This window comes from Pongo abelii, chromosome 13 (genome assembly GCF_028885655.2).
Source record: "Pongo abelii isolate AG06213 chromosome 13, NHGRI_mPonAbe1-v2.0_pri, whole genome shotgun sequence".
NCBI classification, from domain to species: Eukaryota; Metazoa; Chordata; class Mammalia; order Primates; family Hominidae; genus Pongo; species Pongo abelii.
The window spans coordinates 32,035,281-32,048,277 of record NC_071998.2 but is presented as its reverse complement, the minus strand read 5'-3'; the positions used below and the strand labels follow the sequence as shown (position 1 = coordinate 32,048,277).

At 34.6% G+C, this 12,997-nt stretch overlaps 1 long non-coding RNA gene across 1 annotated transcript in view; it reads right to left on the bottom strand.

Annotated features, from left to right (window-relative positions):
* The window catches only part of LOC129047817 (uncharacterized), a 1,037,663-nt gene that overhangs the window by 605,827 nt on the left and 418,839 nt on the right, over nucleotides 1-12,997 (bottom strand). Inside the window, exon 2 of the long non-coding RNA XR_010136497.1 lies at nucleotides 4,639-4,898. This is a non-coding gene — a long non-coding RNA (uncharacterized LOC129047817). The remainder of the gene's footprint in view (nucleotides 1-4,638; nucleotides 4,899-12,997) is intronic.

The window sequence follows — 12,997 nt, the reverse complement described above, 5'->3', positions numbered from 1 at the left end:
TAAACGTTTTGAAAACATAGTTGAGAGAATAATCAAGGAAAACTTTTCTGGCCTTGCTAAAGATCTAGACCATCAAATACCAGAAGCTCAAAGAGTAACTGTGAAATTCATCACAAAAAGATCATCACCTAGGCACACGGTCCTCAAGTTATGTAAAGTCAAGACAAAGGAAAGAATCTTAAGAGTTGTGAGGCAAAACCATAAGACAACCTATAAAGGAAAACCTATCAATCAGATGAACAGCAGATTTCTCAGCAGAAACCCTACAAGCTAAGAAAGATTGGGATCCTATCTTTAGCCTCCTTAAACAAAACAACTGTCAGTCAAGAATTTTGTCTTCAGCAAAACTAAGCTTCATAAATTAGGGAAAGATACAGTTTTTTTCAGACAACCAAATGCTGAGAGAATTTGCCACTACCAAGCCAGCACTACAAAACCTGCTAAAAGGAGCTCTAAATCTTGAAAGAAATCCTTGAAACACACCAAAAATAGGATCTCCCATAAGCATAAATGTCACAGGACCTAAAAACAATAACACAATGAAAATTGTATGCAGGAAACAAATAGCACAATAAATAGAATAGTAGATTGCATCTCAAAATGCTAATGTTGAATGTAAATGGCCTAAATGCTTCATTTAAAATATGCTAAATGGCAGAATGGATAAGAACTCACTAACCAAGTACCTGCTGTCTTCAAGAGACTCATCTGACACATAAGGACTCACATAAACTTAACGTAAAGGGTGGAAAATGATATTCCATACAAATGGACACCAAAAGCAAGCAGGAGTAGCTATTCTTACATCAGATAAAACAAACTTTAAAGTAACAGCAGTTTAAAAAGACAAAGAGGGACATTATATAATGATAAAAGTGTAAGGTCCTCTGAGCAGGCTGTGCTATGGTCAAGCCATCATGACCCCTGTGACCCACATGTACACATCCAGGTCTCCTGGAGCCAGAAAGTCTGACACAACAGGAAGTCCCTGTCTTAGCTGATTAGCCAAACTTCTGACATTCTACCATTGTAACAGGCTCTACCCTAACTGATCAATCAACCTCGTGACACTGAGCTCTGTAACTGTGTGATAATGTACCTTGGGACATTCTTCCACTGCCCGCAAAAACTGGCCCCTAACTGTAACTTTCCACTGCCTAACCCGAACCTATAAAACCACTCCAATCCCACCACCTGCTGCTGACTCCCTTTTCAGACTCAGTCTGCTCTTGCCTAAGTGAATGAACAGCCTTGTTGCTTACACTTGACCTGTTCAGATTGTCTCTTCAATTAAATGCATGCATAACAAAAAGGACTACTCCAATGGCTATACACCAACAGTGACCAAGCTGAGAATCAAATCAAGAACTCAACCCCATTTACAATAACTGCAATAAAATAAAATGCTTAGGAATGCACTTAATCGGGAAGGTAAAAGACCTCTACATGGAAAACTACAAAACACTGCTGAAGAAAATCACAGATGTCACAAACAAATGGAAACACATCCCATGCTCATGGATAGGTAGAATCAATATTGTGAAAATGACCATACTGCCAAAAATGATCTACAAATTCAATGCGATTCCCATCCAAATACCACCATCATTCTTCACAACACTAGAAAAAAAATCTTAAAATTCACATGCAACCAAAAAAGTGCCTGCATAGCCAAAGGAAGACTAAGCAAAAAGAACAAATCTGGAGGCCTTACATTACCCGACTTTTTAATATATTATAAGCCCATAGTCAGCAAAACAACATGGTACTGATATAAAAATAGGCACATAGACCAAAGGAACAGAATAGAGAACACAGAAATAAGCCGAAATACTTATGACCAACTGATCTTTGACAAAGCAAACAAAAACATAAAGTGAGGAAAAGACACCATATTCAACAAATTGTGCTGGAATAATTGGCAAGCCACATGTAGAAGAAGGAAACTGAATCCTCATCTCTCACCCTATACAAAAATCAACTCAAGATGGATTAATTACTCAAATCTAAGACATAATACCATACAAATTATAGAAGATAACATTGGAAAAACCCTTCTAGATATTGGCTTAGGGAAGATTTTATGACCAAGAACCCAAAAGCAAATGCAACAAAAACAGAGATAAATACATGGGATTTAATTAAATTAAAAAGCTTCTGCACAGCAAAAGAAATAATCAGCAGAGTAAACAGAAAACCCATAGAGTGGGAGAAAATCTTCTCAATTTATACATCTGACAAAGGACTAATATCCAGAATCTACAAGGAATTCAAACAAATCAGCAAGAAAAAAACAATGCTGTCAAAAAGTGAGCTAAAGACACAAATAGACAATTCTCAAAAGAAAATATATCAATGGCCAACAAAAATATGAAAAAAATGCTAAACACCACTAATTATCAGGGAAACGAAAATCAAAACCACAAGGCAATAGCACCTAATTCCTGTAAGAATGGCCATAATCAAAATATCAAAAAATAATAGATATTGGCATCAATGTGGTGAAAAGGGAACACTTTTACACTGTTGGTGGAAATGTAAAGTAGTACAGTCACTATGGAAAACAGTGTGGAGATTCCATAAAGAACTAAAAGTAGATCCCCCATTTCATCTGGCAATCCCACTGCTGGGTATCTAACTAGAGGAATAGAAGTCATTATATGAAATAGATACTTGCACATGCATGTTTATAGTAGCATAATTTGCAATTGCAAAAATATGGAACCAGTCCAAATGCCCATCAATCAATGAGTGGATAAAGAAAATGTGATATCTATCTATCTATCTATCTATCTATCTATCTATCTATCTATCTATCTATCTAGATACATACATACATACATAGAGATAGACATATATCCTTTGAAATACTTCTCAGCCATAAAAAGAATGAAATAATGGTATTCACATCAACCTGAATGTAATTGGAGACAATTATTCTTTTTTTTCTTTTTTTTTTTAGACATTTTACTTTGAGTTCTGGGATACAAGTGCAGAAAATGTAGGTTTGTTATATAGGTATACGTGTGTCATGGTGGTTTGCTGCACCTATCAACCCACCATGTAGGTTTTAAGCCTGGATGCATTAGCTCTTTGTCCTAATGCTGTCCCTCCCCTTCCTCCCCACCCCCTGACTGGCTCCAGTGTGTGTTTTCCCCTCCCTGTGTCTATGTGTTCTCATTGTTCAACTCCCATTTATGAGTGAGAACATGAGGTGTTTGGTTTTATGTTCCCGTGTAGTTTGCTGAAGATGATGGCTTCCATCTTCATCCATGTTCCTGCAAAGGACATGATCTCATTCCTTTTTATAGCTGCACAGTATTCCATCGTGTATATGTACCACATTTTCTTTATACAGTCTGTCATTTCTGGTTCTAGATCCTTGAGGAATTGCCACACTGCCTTCTACAATGGTTGAACTAATGGACATTCCCACCAACATTGTAAAAGTGTTCCTATTTCCCCACAGCCTTGCCAGCAGTTACTGTTTCTTGACTTTTTAATAATCACCATTCTGACTGGTGTGAGATGGTATCTCATTGTGGTTTTAATTTGCATTTCTCTAATGATTAGTGATGTTGAGGTTTTTTCAAATTTGTTGGCCACGTAAATGTCTTATTTTGAGAAGTGTCTGCTCATATCTTTTGCCCACATTTGATGGGGTTGTTTTTTTCTTGTAAATTTGTTTAAGTTCCTTACAAATTCTGGATATTAGACCTTTGTCAGATGGGTAGATTTCAAAAGTTCTCTCCCATTCTCTAGGTTGCCTGTTCACTCTGATAGTTCCTTTTGCTGTGCAGAAGCTCTTTAGTTTATTTAGATCCAATTTGTCAATTTTGGAGACCGTTATTCTAAGTGAAGTAACTCAAGAATGGAAAAACCAAACATTGTTCTTACTTATAAGTAGGAGCTATGAGGATTCAAAGGCATGAGAACAATACAACGGATTTTGGGGCCTTAGGGAACAGGGTGGAAGGGAGGTTAAGGATAAAATACTGCACATTGGGTAATAGTGTACACTGCTCAGGTGATTGGTACACCAGAATCTCAGAAATCACCACTAAAGAACTATTCACATAACCAAACACCACCTGTTCTTCAAAAATCTATTGAAAATAAAAAAATTGAAAAAGTAGAAAATTTATGTCAACATTTTGGTTTACATGGTACCAAATAACAATTCTAAGCAATCAATTTTCTTAGCTTGGTGATAGTTGTACTAAATTTACTAAAACAACTTGTAAATGGAATATCTTACGGTCACAATAATATCTTGCCTGTAGTTTAGCCAATTCTAACAATGTAACCAAGGGTCATTAAACCAAACATATTTTTCAGCACAGTCTGTACTGGCACAGCTCCTTGTATGCCTTATCAGCAGCATATTCTTGCTGTATGTGCACAGATGAAAATAGCAATATCAGACTCAACAACTGTCACATTTGATGGGGCATCATTTTTGATAAAGACAGCTGTGGATGCTAAATTGAGGTTTCCTATGCACCCTCACTCCCACTACTTTTAAGAAAGTTACCCATTGAAAGGCTTTATATTTCTGTTTTGCACTTGTATTTGGATGCCAAGGAGAAAAATAATGTACCAGCTCCATGGTGTGGGAGAGGGAGGAAAGAAACTTACCTGTCAAATGTGGAACTTTCAGTTACCTCAGAGGAGATGGCACACTGTTATTACTGACAAGGCACTTTAAAAACCTGGGAGATGACTGGATCTCTTTAGGAGATCATTGTTATGTTGTATTTAAAAGTTGTTTCTTCAAGTATCTAGAAGATCTTTTGAATTCTACTCTGATGTTCTCACAATTCAATGGCATCACACTGCCCTTCCATTCTTCTTCCATTCATATACTCCAGGGATCAGCAAACTTTTTCTGTAAAGGGCTAAAGAGTAAATATTTTAGGCTTTGTGAGCTATAGGTCTCTGTTACAACTACTAAACTCTGTCACGTGAAAAGCAGGCATAGACAATATGTGAATGGACATGGTTCAGTTCCAGTAAAACTTTATTTATGACATTGATTTTAAATTTCATATAATTTTTACATTTCAAAAAATATTATTCTTGTCATGATTTATTCCATATTTCCAAATATAAAAACAAATTCAACTCACAGACCATTAAAGAAACATAGTGGTCAGGTTTGACATACAGGCTATAGTTTGCTGACCTCTGGTCTACACAATTATGGCTTATCTGTTTATCTCATGTTAAGACAATATATAGATGTCCCTTGTGAGACAGACTATCATTTCCAAATACTGAGATACCTAAGCCTAAGACTTGTCAATTGTCTTTATCAGAAAACTGAGAGCCACAACTGTATATATTTTTCAAATGCCAAAAGAGTTATCCCATTCTAAAACAAAAATGGCCTGCTATCCCTTTCAAGGCACATTCATTCATGCCTGGCTTGTCTAGACATCTTAGGTTAAAAAGACAAGGTAGTAACCTCAAATACGGTACTTATAATTTCTTTACTTTCAGGATTGTCTTTGTGCTGTGAAGACAGAAGCATGAGACTTAATATGTTCTTGAAATTTTAGTGTGGTTGAATGGTAAGCCCCAGTGGCATCAGTCAGAGTTGTGTCTGACACAATCAGGAACTATGTTCAATTCCATTCTTGTGATTTCTATTGCTACTCAATCAAGAGAATTTGATCTTGACTGCTTTAATTGGGGAGCCACTCATAAACATATACTAGGTAATATTAGCTTCCAGGATAGTTCAAACCTCTTCAAGATGCTCACTAAACAGGACTCATCTCCTCATTGAGTTCCTCAAAGGGATAACAGTAGGATGCCTAGTGGGACAAAGTCAGTGAGTTTATATAACGCTCTTCAAATATTGGGCAACCACTTAAAGGGTTGCTATGTTTTACTTATTTTGTTTTCATCTTCTGCTTTCTGTGGAGAGACACTTTTTTTTTTTTGGTTGTTGTTCTTTATTTTTTTCCTAGTGTGTCAGTAAAGACCAATATAATCATGTTATCGCTTTGTAAGTTGGTTTGAAATGGGTAAAATCATAGCCTGAATCCCAGAAATACATAATTGTACATGCAGGTTAATCTGGACAGGTTAACACAGCAGTGGTTGGACAGTGTTTGCCAGATCCCCACAGTAAATGATTTAGCCTAATGTCCTGCTTCTGAGTGGTTTACTAAACACTGCAATGTCATGAAACATTATTATCATAATTTTCAAACTGAAGTTTATAGGCTGCAACCTTGAGTTTCCCAGAGAATATATGAAACTACAGAAAAAATATGCCCATATCTCTGGAGCTTTAATTTTATTTAAAGTTCAGTTAAATTTATTCATTGTGTATTTAAATAGTATAAGTAGATTACAGAGTAGAATTTAAATTCTCATAGATTTCAAAAATTAAATAAAACAATGTAACGTGTTTGTTATATAAATGATCAATGTATCTACCTCCTCAATAGACTGATGTGGTTTGGCTGTGTCCCCACCCAAATCTCATCTTGAGTTGTAGCTCCCATAATTCTCACATGTCCTGGGAGGGACTCAGTGGGAGCTAATTGAATCATGGGCATGGGTCTTTCCTGTGCTGTTCTCCTGATAGTGAAAAAGTCTCATGAGATCTGATGACTTTATAAAGAGGAATTTCCCTGCACAAGTCCTCTTCTCTTGTCTGCCATGTTAAGACGTGACTTTGCTCCTCATTCACCTTCCACCATGATTGTGTGGCCTCCCCAGCCATGTGGAACTGAGTCCATTAAACCTCTTTTTCTTTATAAATTACCCAGTCTTGGGAATGTCTCTATTAGCAACATAAGAACAGGCTAATACAAGATCAGGGTGACTAACGTGACTCTCTAATGCCATTAGTGATTTTTAGCAGAAAATTTTAGGAAGCATTGTTACATGCTACTGACACTTTCATGACTGAGACGGCATTGGAATGACTCTGTGATCAAACAAAACCTAAAGAAAGAGGGAAAAGTAAAACTCCTCCTCTGGTTCTCTTATCCTTTAAATATACCAAATGTTGGTAAATTTAAATGGACTCATCCACTACAAAGTGTACATTATCTCTCTAACTCAGGTATTATTATTTAAAAGTCACTGGGTCTAGGAGTCGTCATAGCTGTTCTTCTTCCAAGTCTTTTTAAGTCACTTCTTTTTTTCTGTGCCCCTTTTTGCCTGGGAAAAGGGACTTCTACCTTCCTTCTGTACATTATAAGTTTTTCACAAAAAAACTGAAATAATATGAAAGTAGATTGAAAAGCAGATAACAATACTTTATAAATATTTAGGCTAGAAGGAATAAAATAATATTACTGGACATATGAAGTCAAAAGATAAAAGAGATAAATGAGATAAAAGAGAGTTGGGTATAATGTTTTCTACTTCCCACCTCTTCCCCACTTGCCTTTCCTTTTTTATGGTTATTGGAGAAAATGAGTTAATCATTTGCTTTTAATTAATAATTTGTTTTTAATTATGGGAATAACTGAGAAATGCTTCACTTTATTAGGAGAAAACCTTTTTTTTCCACCACTGAAGTTATTGCAGAAGGCAAAAATTGCACTGGCTTTTAACCCTACTAGAAATTGTCTTTCTTTTCTTTCTTTCTTTGACAACAGTACAAAATGACAGATGTGTGAAAAGAAGAAAGAGAACTAGGAAAATATGATAATAAACACAAGTAGCTTCCCAGATTTATTTCCAGTTGATTTTACATCTGGTCCAACTGTATTGTTTGTTGATATTCTGTTGGCAACAGACATGAGCCACATGTCTCTCTAGCTCTTATTAACGTTTTCATATCTAGATAACAGAATTTGATAAAAATATGTAACAATGATCTTAGTAATCCCTCCGTTACATTCTCAAAGTTGCCATCTTTTCACCTCTAGATTCAAAAGGTCACCCAATCTAATCTGTTCTGGGTATTTATAAATATCTCTAGTTTCTCTTTTGTCAGGACTCACTCTTCTCTAATTCAAAGTATCATTATCAACCCATATCTGAGTACAGCACTAGCCTCCTAATTTCTTTCTGGAGTGGGCATTTCAAGCTACCTATTTTACTGACACTATTCCTCAGATTTGCATATAAATACCTGACCATATTCCTTGCTATTTCTGTTGTGTCCCAGTTTCCTATAAAACCAACTCCCTGTGTTTTAAGAAGGCATGTAAGACTTCTAATATTGGCTATTAATCTGCTTTGTATTTCCATGATCTCATCTGTTTCCATTTACCAACATATTTTAGCAATTTTGAACACAATTTCTCATATTCCACATCCTGTCATATCTCTGGCCCTTCTACTCTGGGATTTTCAGGTCTGTCATTCATCCTCTAGACTCAGCTCACTGTGAAGTCCTCAATGACATTCCTAGCTATAAAAGCTAAGTAAGCCCATTGGATAGGACAATGAATTAATTTTCTCCTAGGCATGGCTCACATCTCAGAATTATTTTTATGATAACACTTTCACCAAGAGGAAAAATTATTTGGCATAAACAATGCTCTAGAAACAAACACAAATATAGCTTATCCAAAATTTTTTAATGTTTAAATGGCTCTTTTTTCAATTATCAAATTATAAAGAAAAATAATTATCTTTTCATTACTTTCTTCTTTCCATACATAGGGCCTTTAATCCAAGAATATCAATGTTCTCTCAGTACATTAAGTTTTTCTAAATGACTGTAGATACTGACAGTACCACATAACTATGGATTAGGGGAAAAAGAAAATTGAATGTTTGTTATTTGTCTAATGCTACATGGGAACTCCATTACCTCAGAGAGGGAGAGAAGAATATCAGGTCTTCAAAATCCCACAAGGGGTGAAAGACATTCATAAAACTCATGTCCAACCCATCTCTCTGTGTAAACTCCTACAAATGTTATTTTCAAATGTTGAGAGATGCTGTAACTACTTGCTATGGTTTTAATGTTCGTCCCCTCCAAAACTCATGTTGAAGCTTAATCCTCAATGTGGTAGTATTGATAAGTGGAGCCTTTAAGAGGTGATTGGGTTAGGAGGGCTCTGCCTTCATAAATGAATTAACCTGTTCATAGAACAATGGATGATTATGGGAGTGGGACTGGTGCCTTCATAAAAAGAGGAAAAGATAATTGAGCTAGCAAGTTCAGCCCTCCTCACCATAAAATACCCTGTGCCACCTTGGGACTCTGCAGAGTCCTCACCAGCAAGAAGACCTTCACCAGATGCAGCCTCTCAACCTTGTAATTCTTAGACTCCTTAAATATAAGAAATAAATTCCTATTCTTTATATATTATCCAGTTTCACATATTCTAAGCAATAGAAAATGAACTAAGATATCACCTTTCCAAAGATTTACTAAGTATAGAAGAGAAAGTAAGTAATTTTAGGGCTAGACAAAGTTAAATAGATGCACTCTTAACAGAAGTAAGACTTTCTGCATCCTGCCTCCAGTCTCATTAGATGGCAAGGCTTCTGGACCTCGCTTCATTGTTTTTGTGTGTTTCCTACAAATGTAGCAGCCATTTTGCCACATATTTCTTTAATATTTCAGATCATTATTTAATGGAATTTTGTCATCTTGGCTTAATTACCTTCTTTGCTTCCCCTTGGAGATTTTGTAAATACGAAATGTTTCTGGAATAAAAACTTAGTTAGTGTTTTGAAATAACATGCAAAAATGATGACCCAGAATTTTCACAGTTTAAAAAATAACATATTGTATTAAATTCCCTATTTGTAGATTGTTTTCACTCCTATAATATGGCTGCAGGGGCTGTATTTCTTCTTCTGTCACTCATTTCAGAGGTCTAAGCTGAGGCCATCACCTCCTATTCTTCTAGAAATAATATTACATATATAACTAATCCTCAGAAAACTATTTGGTTTTGGGGTTATTTTGATATTAGCCCTTGAGATATAATAGTTAACTAAAGGGAAAAGAGAAAGTTATATTTTCTTTGCTCTACAATTTCAGCTGACATTTCTCAGTAAGTCCCATCTTTTTATCTTGATCAGAAATACAGGTGCTTCTGCTTCTTATCAATGCTTCTCTTTTTAGTAGTTCTATGAGTTCTACCCCTACTTTGGAAACATCTCTGGATTCTTGCTATTTAACAGTTATCAATATATATTACATTGTATTACAATTATTGGTATAATGGCTTATTGCTTCTAATAGATTTAAAACTTCTTGAGTAAAACGATGTTAAAACATTAAACTTTACATTCCAAAAAGGGTTTCAGCACATTGCTTTCACACAGTAAGTACTCAAATTATGTTTGTCAAGTGAAAACAAAGTGATATTATATATTTAAACAACACTATTTGAATAGAATGAGAATGGTGTCAAAACTATTGTTTAAACAAAACAATACCAAAAAAACTGATAATAGGGAGATTGCATATTGCTAACTTTTTATTGTAATATTACCCAGCCTCAACCATCATATGCAATCCTTATATATATGCAAATATGTTCTTGCTGGAGTGGGTTACATCTGTCCAACCACAGTCAGACAGGGAGAACCTCTTCGCAGAGCTGGAATCAGACTGGCTTGCCCCTCTTCTCTGAGCTCCTACAGTCTTGGAAACCAGCTGGGGCCTACCAATCACTGGGAAAACCACCACCACTTCTGTGTTCAAATTGTGTTTATTATCTGTCAGCCTCAATGCACCAAATGAGACTCTAATGATTGAAAGAGTTAATGGCCCTCCAAAAAGTAAACATCTCAGTCACATATGATTGTTAGAATCAGCCTCGTTATGTTTTACCTGCAGTTTCGATTTCTTTTCTCTTTTTTTTTTTTCCCTAAATGAAAACACTGGATCACTAAATTCAATTTTAAAAACTTTATAATTGTTTTAAAATAATTACAATTTTTAAATTCCCAAGTTATTTTCCCTTTGCTCTGTCCATAAATTTATTTCAATTATATCTTCAGTTAAGAATATCTAGCACAGCAAAATCCAAACATAGTGAAATATTGATCAATCTGTAAGATTGATAATCTTAAAGATTAAACAACAAAGTTGTCTTAAAATTCGAAAGAATTTCCTGCTTTTCATAGATTTATATCTATCAGCAGACATCTCTGTTTGTTGCCCTATCATTAGTATCCATAGATAATTTATATGTAAATAAATATATATTTAAAGATATTTGTTTATAGATATCTGATTTCCGATAGGTAATCAAGTAAGTAGTAAACTGTGTGGAATATCAAGAAGATGTAGTTTAGAGTAAGACGTTTTCTTCAGAAAATGCCTTTTACAAATAAATACAAACATTTAAAAGCCACAGATAGGAACCTCTAAATTGGTCAGATCATGAATTTGGGGAGGCCAAATGTATTAAGGAAAGGAACCAGATATAACAAAGTGAGTAAAGCATTGTTACTTATTAACCCTTTGATTTTGAGCAGGTAACACATTCATTCATTCATTCATTCATCAGTTAATCCATCTTTCTTTTCTTTTCATCCATCATCCATCCACCTATCCAGCTATACATTTATCCATGACTTAATGTAGAGCTTAGAACAAGCTACTTAGTTTATCATTTAATGCACAAACATGCTAATAAATAATAGTGTTAATTTTTATTAGATTAATTTTTTAAATCTGGTTATTTGGTTGAGGGAAAATTGATATAATATTAAATTCACCATTTTAGCTGAAGTATATAATACAGTGGCTTTTAGTACCTTCACAATATTATGTAACCATAACCACTATCTCATTTCAGCACATTTCTATCCTTCCAAAAAGACATCTTGTACCCAATTAAGCACTAGTTTCTCATTCTCTCCTTCCCTTCAGCCCTTGGAAACCACTAATGTGCTTCTTGTTTCCAAGAATTTGCTTATTCTGGACATTTCACATAAATAGAATCACACAATATGTATGGGTTTTTGTGTAGCTTTTATCACTTGGCATGATGTTTACAAGGTCCATCCATATTGTAGCATGAATTAGTATTTCATTCCTTTTTAAGGCTAAAATGACATTGTATAGATATACCACATTTTGTTTACTCATTCTTCAGTTGATGGACATTTGGGTTGTTTTTACTTTTTGGATCTTATGAATAATCTCCATGAATATTCATGTGCAAATTTTGTTTGAACATCTGTTTTTAATTCTCTTGGGTATATACCTAGGATTGCTGGGTCATATGATGATTCTGTGCTTAACTTTTTGGGGAACCATCGAACTGTTTTCTAGAGCAAGTACACCATTTGACATTCTCACTAGAAATGTATCCACATGATATTGTTCTCCAAACTTATTTTTCTTCCCTTTTAATAAATTATAGCTATCTAAGTGAGTATGAATTGGTATCTCATTGAGGTTTTGGTTTGCGTTTTTTCAGTGAGTAAATATTGAGCATTTTTTATTGGTTTTTTACTTTGTATATGTTATTTTGAGAAATGTCTATTTAAGTTTTGGCTGACTTTTAAATTGTGTTTTTTTGTTGTTGTTGAGTTGTAGGAAATCTTTACATATTCTGAATATTAAACCCTTATTAGATATACGGTTTGCAAATTTTTTTCCATTCTGTGGATTGTTTTTCACTTGATAATTTCACTTGATGCCCAAATATTTTAAACTTGATCAAATCAAATTTATCTTTTTTTGTTCCTTATATTTTTGATAGGGATTACATTGAATCTGTATATCAATTTGAGAAATATTGCCATTTTAACAATGTTAATTTTTTCAATTCGTGATTAAAGGATATCTTTCCACTTCTTTAGGTCATTAATTTCTTTCAGTAATGTTTTATAATTTTCAGTGTACAAGTCTTACACATACCTGATTAATTATTCAATGAATATTTATCAAGCTTAGCAGATGCAGTAGGTACAGTGATAAGTACAAAAGACACAATTAAAAGCCAATCCTAACTCCCTGTTATTCATTTATTTTAATAGACCCATTTAGACTAAGACAGAAAGCTTTATTCAGGACTGCCAATAGAAACCCAAACCTTTA